Raw genomic sequence first — 6875 nt, 5'->3', positions numbered from 1 at the left:
CACCCAATAGGCAGGAAATAATCAAACTCAGGGGCGAAATCAACCAAGTGGAAACAAGAAGAACTATTCAAAGAATCAACCAAACCAGGAGCTGGTTCTTTGAGAATATCAACAAGCTAAATAAACCTTTAGCCAGACTCACTAGAGGGCAAAGGGACAACATCATAATTAACAAAATCAGAAATGAAAAGGGAGACATAACAACGTATTCTGAAGAAATCCAAAACACTCTCAGATCCTTCTATAAAAGGCTATATTTAAAAAAAACTGGAAAACCTGGATGGAATGGACAAATTTCTAGACAGATACCAGGTAAAATCAGGATCAGTTTAATGATCTAAACAGTCCTATAACCCCTAAAGAAATAGAATCAGTCATTAATACTCTCCCAACCAAAAAAAGCCCAGGACCAGATAGGTTTAGTGCAGAGTTCTATCAGACCTTCGAAGAAAATCTAATTCTAGTTCTTCACAAACTGTTACACAAAATAGAAGCAGAAGGAACTCTACACAAATCATTCTATGAAGTCACAATTAATTTGATACCTAAACCACAGAATGACCAACAAAGATAGAGAACTTCAGTCCAATTTCCCTTATGAATATTGATGCTAAAATCCTCAATAAATTTCTCGCTAACTGAATCCAAGAACACATCAAAATAATCATCCAATCCTGACCAAGTAGGTTTCATCCCAGGGATGCAGGGATGGTTTAATGTATGCAAATCTATCAACGTAATCCAGTATAGAAACAAACTCAAAGACAAAAAACACATGATCATATCCTTAAATGCTGAGAAAGCATTTGGTAAAATCCAACACCCATTCATGATAAAAATCTTGGAAATATCAGGAATACAAGGCCCATACCTAAACATGATAAAAGCAATCTACAGAAAACCAGTAGCAAACATCAAAGTAAATGGTGAGAAACTGGAAGCACTGCCACTAAAAGCAAGGACTAGACAAGGCTGCCCACTTTCTCCCTACCTATTCAACATTGTACTTGAANTCCTANCCAGAGCAATTCGACAACAAAAGGAGATCANNGGGATACAAATTNGAAAAGANGAAGTCAANATATCACTTTTTGCAGATGATATGATAGTATATATAAGTGACCCTAAAAATTCCACCAGAGAACTCCTAAACCTGATAAACAGCTTCGGTGAAATAGCTGGATATAAAATGAAATCAAACAAGTCAATGGCCTTTTTCTACAGAAAGGATAAACAGGCTGAGAAACAACACCCTTCTCATTAGTCACAAATACTATATAATAACTTGGCATGGCTCTAACTAAGGAAGTGAAAGATCTCTATGATAAGAACTGCAAGTCTCTGAAGAAAGAAATTAAAGAAGATCTCAGAAGATGGAATGATCTCCCATGCTCATAGATTGGCAGGATCAATATAGTAAAAATGGATATATTGCCAAAAGCAATCTACAAATTCAATGCAATCCCCCATCAAAATTCCACCTCAATTCTTCAATGAATTAGAAAGGGCAATCTGCAAATTTATCTGGAATAACAAAAAACTAGGGTAGCAAAAACTCTTCTCAAGGATAAAAGAACCTCTATTGGAATCACCATGCCTGTCCTACAGCAGTACTACAGAGCAATTGTGATAAAAACTGCATGGGTACTGGTATATCGATTGACAAATAGATCAATAGAATAGAATTGAAGACGCAGAAATGAACCCACACACCTATGATCACTTGATATTTGACAAGGGTGCTAAAACCATCCAGTGGAAAAAAGACAGCATCTTCAATAAACGATGATGGCACACCTGGTGTTTAACATGTAGAAGAATGCGAATCGATCCATTCCTATCTCCTTGTACTAAGCTCAAATCTAAGTGGATCAAGGAACTCCACATAAAACCAGAGACACTGAAAGTTATAGAGGAGAAAGTGGGGAAAAGCCTCGAAGATATGGGTACAGTGGAAAAATTCCTGAATAGAACAGCAATGGCTTGTGCTGTAAGATCGAGAATCGACAAATGGGACCTCATAAAATTGCAAAGCTTCTGTAAGGCAAAAGACACTGTTAATAAGACAAAAAGGCCACCAACAGATTGCGAATGGATCTTTACCAATCTTAAATCAAATAGCGGACTAATATTCAATATATATAAAGAACTCAAGAAAGTAGACTCCAGAAAATCAAAAGCCCCATTAAAAATGGGGCTCAGAGCTAAACAAAGAATTCTCACCTGAAGAATACCAAATGGCTGAAAAGCACCTGAAAAAAATGGTCAGCATCATTAATCATCAGGGAAATGCAAATCTAAACAACCCTGAGTTTCCACCTCATACCACTCAGTATGGCTAAGATCAAAAATTCAGGTGACAGCAGATGCTGGCAAGGATGTGGAGAAAGAGGAACACTCCTCCATTGTTGGTGGGATTATAAGCTTGTACAACAACTCTAGAAATCAATCTGGCGGCTCCGTAGAAAACTGGACATAGTACTACTGGAGGATCCTGCAATACCTCTCCTGGGCATATATCCGGAAGATTTTCCTACTGGTAATAAGGACACATGCTCCACTATGTTCCAAGCAGCCCTATTTATAATAGCCAGAAGCTGGTAAGAACCCAGATGGAGTACTACTCAGCTACAAAAAGAATGAATTTATGAAATTCCTAGGCAAATAGATGGACCTGGAGGGCATCATCCTGAGTGAGGTAACACAATCACAGAAGAACTCACATGATATGTACTCACTGATAAGTGGATATTAGCCCAGAGCCTTAGAATACCCAAGATATTGGATACAATTTGTGAAGCACATGAGACTCGGGTGAAACGAAGCCCAGGGTATGGATGCTTTGCCCCTTCTTAAAATTGGGAACAGAACGCCCATGGAGGGAGTTGCAGAGATGAAGTTTGAGGCTGAGACCAAGGGGTGGACTGTCTAGAGACTCCATATCCGGGGATCCATCCTATAATCAGCCTCCAAAAGCTGACACCACTGCATACACTAGCAGGATTTTGCTGAAAGGACCCAGATATAGCTGTCTCTTGTGAGACTATGCTGGGGCCTGGCAAACACAGAAGTGGATGCTCACAATCAGCTATTGGATGGATCACAGGGCCCCCAAAGGAGGAGTTAGAGAGAGTAGCCAAGGAGCTGAGGGGATCTGCAACCCTATGAGTGGAACAACAATATGAACTAACCAGTTCCCCCCCACTCCCACGCCGCCCCCTAGAGCTCGTGTCTCTAGCTGCATATGTATCAAAGGATGGCCTGGTTGTCCATCAGTGGAAAGAGAGGCCCATTGGTCGTGCAGAATTTATATGCCTAAGTGCAGGGGAATGCCAGAGCCAGGAAGTGGGAGTGGTGTGTGGGGGAGTGTGGGGGATGTGTGGTAGGATCTGTTGGGATAGCACTGGAGATGTTAATAAAGAAAGTACCTAATTAAAAAAAATCAAGGTAACTTGGCATCATCAGAACCCAGTTCTCCCATCATAGCATGTCCTGGATATACCATCACACCTGAAAAGCAAGATTCGCATCAAAAATCATTTTTCATTATGATGACAGAGGACTTTAAGAAGGTCAAAAATAACTCCCTCTTAAAAACATACAGGAGAACACAGTTAAACAGGTAGAAGCCTTAAAGAGGAAAAACATGAATCCTTTAAAGAATTATAGGAAAACACATCCAAAAAGGTGAAGAAATTGAATAAGATCATCCAGGATCTAAAATGGAAAAATAAACAATAAAGAAAAAAAAAGGAGACAACTCTGGATATAGAAAACCTAGGAAAGAGATCAGGAGTCATAGATGCAAGCATCACCAACTGAATACAAAAGATAGAAGAGAGAATCTCAGGTGCTAAAGATACCATAGAAAACATTGACACAACAGTCAAAGAAAATGCAAAATGCAAAAAGCTCCTAACCCAAAACATCCTACAAATCCAAGACACAATGAGAAGACAAAACCTAGGTATAATAGGTATAGAGGATTGCGAAGATACCCGCCTTAAAGGACTAGTAAATATCTTCAACACAATTCTAGAAGAAAACTTTCCTAACATAAAGAAAGAGATGCTGATGAACATACAAGAAGCCTGCAGAATTCCAAATAGACTGAACCACAAATTAACTTCCTCCTGTCACATAATAATTAAAAATCCAAATGTACAATACAAAGAAAGAATATTAAAAGCAATAAGGGGAAAAGGTCAAGTAACATACAAAGGCAGACCTAGCAGAATTACACTAGATTTCTCACCAAATACTATAAAAGCCAGAAGATCCTGGGTAGATGACATGCATACCCAAAGAGAACACAAATGCCAACTGAAGCTGCTATTTACAGCAAAACTCTCAATTACCATAGATGGAGGAACAAATATATTCCATGACAAGACAAATTTTACATAATATGTTTTTTTAGGGGGGGGACAGGGAAAGGTGATAACATTTGAAATGTAAATAAATAAAATATCCAATAAAAAATTTCACTAGAGTTAACATCCTTCCTTTTAATCACAGTCTTATCAAGAGGGTTTTATGAATGTTTCCTTTCATAAGTTATCTCAGTTACTTTCAAACTAAATTTATCAACTGATAATTATACATGACAGCTTCAACAAATTAGTAAAATTACATAATGAAACAATACAGTTTATGTCTTAGTCAGGGTTTCCATTCCTGGACAAACATCATGATCAAGAAGGAAGTTGGGAAGGAAATGGTTTATTCAGCTTACACTACCATACTGCTGTTTATCACCAAGGAAGTCAGGACTGGAATTCAAGCAGGTCAGGAAGCAGGAGCTGATGCAGAGGCCATGGAGGGTTGTTCTTTATTGGTTTGCTTCCCCTGCCTTGCTCAGCCTTCTCTCTTATAGAACCAAGATCACCAGCCCAGAGATGGTCCCACCCACAAGGGGCCTTTCCCCCTTGATCACTAATTGAGAAAATGCCTTACAGCTGGATCTCATGGAGGCATTTCCTCAACTGAAGCTCCTTTCTCTGGGATAACTCCAGCTGTGTCAAGTTGACACAAAACTAGCCAGTACAGTTTAGATAACATTGGGATACAAAACCATTTTGTTTGAATGGATTTTTACCTTGCTATTATTTGTAATATTCCATTTTAGGATCAAGAAATTCATGGAGAGTAACTTGACAAGAAAATGATTATTTCTGATAACATATGGCTAAGTATTGATTTCAATGTTTATGACACTACTTGGAGAAAAGTAAAATAATATTTGGAAAATATTTCTATTACTTTAAGTTCATAGTGACTATTTCAATAGTACATATTTTATGGGTTTCTTGTACATTCATCTAGATAGATTAGATATAGATATAGATATAGATATAGATATAGATGTAGATGTAGATGTAGATGTAGATGTAGATGTAGATGTAGATAGAAGATAGATGATAGATGATTAATAGATGATAGATGATAGATATAGATTAGATATAGATATAGAAAGAACAAAACTTTAAAAACAAAAATATGTTTATCAATAAAAGTACGATTATAAAATAAAATGAAATAATCCCGAAATTGACTTTTTTTTTGTTTTACTTTTTTATTTTTTCTTACTTATAAAGGGATTTTTTTTTAATTTTAAATTTTTTTATTACGTATTTTCCTCAATTACATTTCCAATGCTGTCCCAAAAGTCCCCCATACCCTCCCCCCACTTCCCTAACCACACATTCCCACTTTTTGGCACTGGCATTCCCCTGTCTTGGGCATATAAAATTTGCATGTCCAATGGGCCACTCTTTGCAGTGATGGCCTACTAGGCCGTCTTTTGATACATATGCAGCTAGAGTTAAGAGCTCCGGTGTACTGGTTAGTTCATAATGTTGTTGCACCTAGAGGGTTACAGATCTCTTTAGCTCCTTGGATATTTTCTCTAGCTCCTTCATTGGGGGACCTGTGATCCATCCAATAGCTGACTGTGAGCATCCACTTCTGTGTTTGCTAGGCCCTGGCCTAGTCTCACAAGAGAAAGCTATATCAGGGTCCTTTCAGCAAACACTTGCTAGTGTATGCAACGGTGTCATCATTTGGAGGCTAATTATGGGATGGAACCCTGGATATGGCAGTCTCTAGATGGTCCATTCTTTTGTCTCAGCTCCAAACTTTGTCTCTGTAACTCCTTCCATGGGTGATAGTTTCCAATTCTAAGAAGGGGCAAAGTTTCCACACTTTGGTCTTCGTTCTTCTTCAGTTTCATGTGTTTTACAAATTGTCTCTTATATCTCAGGTATACTAAGTTTCTGGGCTACTCTCCATTTATTAGTGAGTACATATCATTTGACTTCTTTTGTGATTGTGTTATCTCACTCAGGATGATGCCCTCCAGGTCCAACCATTTGCCTAGGAATTTCATAAATTCATTGTTTTAATAGCTGAGTAGTACTCCATTGTGTAAATGTACCACATTTTTTGTATCCATTCCTCTGTTGAGGGGCATCTGTGTTCTTTCCAGCTTCTGGTTAATAAAAATAAGGCTGCTATGAACATAGTGGAGCATGTGTCCTTCTTACCGGTTGTGCCATCTTCTGGATGTATGCCCAGGAAAGTTATTGCAGGATCCTCCGGTAGTACTATGTCCAATTTTCTGAGGAACCACCAGACTGATTTCCAGAGTGGGTGTACAAGCTTGCAATCCCACCAACAATAGAGGAGTATTCCTCTTTCTGTACATCCTTGCCAGCATCTGCTGTCACCTGAATTTTTGATCTTAGCCATTCTGACTGGTGTGAGATGGAATCTCAGGGTTGTTTTGATTTGCATTTCCCTGATGATTAAGGATGCTGAACATTTTTCATGTGTTTCTTAGCCATTCGGTATTCCTCAGGTGAGAATTCTTTGTT

Source organism: Mus caroli, chromosome 3 (assembly GCF_900094665.2).
Source record: "Mus caroli chromosome 3, CAROLI_EIJ_v1.1, whole genome shotgun sequence".
NCBI classification, from domain to species: Eukaryota; Metazoa; Chordata; class Mammalia; order Rodentia; family Muridae; genus Mus; species Mus caroli.
This window is presented reverse-complemented; position numbering follows the sequence as displayed.